Source organism: Hyaena hyaena, unplaced genomic scaffold, assembly GCF_003009895.1.
Source record: "Hyaena hyaena isolate Hyena2069 unplaced genomic scaffold, ASM300989v1 scaffold_1004, whole genome shotgun sequence".
In the NCBI taxonomy this organism is placed as follows: Eukaryota; Metazoa; Chordata; class Mammalia; order Carnivora; family Hyaenidae; genus Hyaena; species Hyaena hyaena.
The window spans coordinates 594,496-596,495 of NW_024081637.1; positions in this window are offsets into that span (position 1 = coordinate 594,496).

A 2,000-nucleotide genomic window follows, 5' to 3' on the forward strand; every position below is an offset into this window, starting at 1 on the left:
ATAAAAAAGAATTGATAAATGCAACAATCTGGAGATATCGCGAAGAAATTATACAGAAGCCAATGTCATAAAGACACATACTGCATGATTCCATTATACATATAACCTTCACAAAATAACACAAATGCAGACCTAAAGAATACAGTAGTAGTTACTGCGGGTTAAGAAAAAGAGGTGGGAGAATGCATGTAGCTATCAAAAACCTTGTGGTGATAGTTAAGCATCGCAGTTGTGGTTAGGCAAAGTACAGGTGATACAATTGCACAAAGCTATACACACATAAACACACACACACCACTGCATGTATAACTAGGAAAATATGAATAAGCTCTGAATTATACCAATATTAATTTACTGGGTTTGATACTATACTACAGTTTTGTAAGATATTAACCTAGGGAAGCCTGGGTAAGGAGTGCACTAGATTTACCTGTAAATTACAGCACATTCCTGTGAATATATATTATTTCAGAGTAAAAAGGTTTTATAAAAGTTAGTAAATGAAACAAATCTATTGGGTATAACATGCATGCAAATTTTTTAAAAAATGAGAAGAAAAAGCATACATGAGGGGCACCTGAGTAGCTCAGTCAGTTGAGCATCCGAGTTTGGATCAGGTCATGATCTCATGGTTCCTGAGTTCAAGCCTCACATCAGGCTTGCTGCTGTCAGCACTGAGCCCTCTGCAGACCCTCTGCCCCCCTTTTCTCTGACCCTCCCCCACTTTCACTCTCTCAAAAAATTAAATATTTTTTAAAAGATACATGCAAAGTCCAAGCCAAATATAGAACCTCTAGAATATTAGAAAAGGATGACATTTTTAAGGTCAACTAGTATATTACTTTCTCAATAGTGAAACAAATTGTTTACATGCTTCTCTAAATCAGCTCATCAGTTTTGTCTTTAACCATTTTTTCCTTTAGTATGTTGCAAATTGCTAAATGATCATTGCAGTTGGTTTGCCTATGTTATAAATGTCTTAATTTCTTCAAAGTAGTCTATAATTTTGGTGACAGGAATATTTTGATTAAGAGTAAACTGTTTCAGGAATTATGAAAGTTACTCATTTAGAGAGATCATAAAAGATTCATACTTTCTGCCTTTTAAAAGCATTTTTGTAGTGAATCCCATTGATAGTTTCAAAACAATTCACTTTGACATGATAAAAGATTATGTCTTTTCTTAAGTTTATTTTATTAATTTTTGACAGGGACAGAACATGAGCAGGTAAAGGGCAGAGTGAGAGAGATAGAGACAATCCCAAACAGGCTCTTTACTGCCAGCACAGAGCCCAACACGGACTCAAACCCATGAACCTTGAGATCATAACCTGAGCCAAAACCAAGAGTCAAACACTTAACCAACTGAGCCACCCAGGGACCTCAAAGATTATTTCTTTCAAACTTTAAAGAGTAATTTTAAAAGATTTGGTCATTTTTATTTGCATACCTTTTTTTAATGTTTTTATTTCTTTTTGAGAGAGAATGTGTGAGCTAGGGAGGGACAGAGAGAGATGGATGGAGGATCTAAAGCAGGCTGCAGGCTCTCAGTATCAGCACAGAGCCCAGTGTGGGACTCAAACTCACAATGAGATCATGACCTGAGCTGAAATAGGACACTCAACTAACTGAGCCACCCAGGAGCCCCTATGTGTACACCTTGTTTTAAACCAAAAATACGTGAATAAGAATTGCTTTTTGAAACTGTATTTATTTGGAAAATGACTGAAATATTTTAGGATATTAGCAAAGTAAATTTTTTGGATTGGAAGATAAACTTGCTCCCCATTGTTGTCGTAATAAATTACTACAAACTCGGTGGCTTAAAACAATGGAAACGTATTCATTTTCTCACAGTTCTAGAGAATAGAAGCCTAAATAGTATCACTGGACTACAGGCCAGGTGTCAGAGGGCTGTTTCCTCTGTAGCTCTTAAGGGAGAAAGCATCCCAGTTTCTGGAGGCTGCTGGTATCTCTTGACTTGTTGCCACATCACTCTAA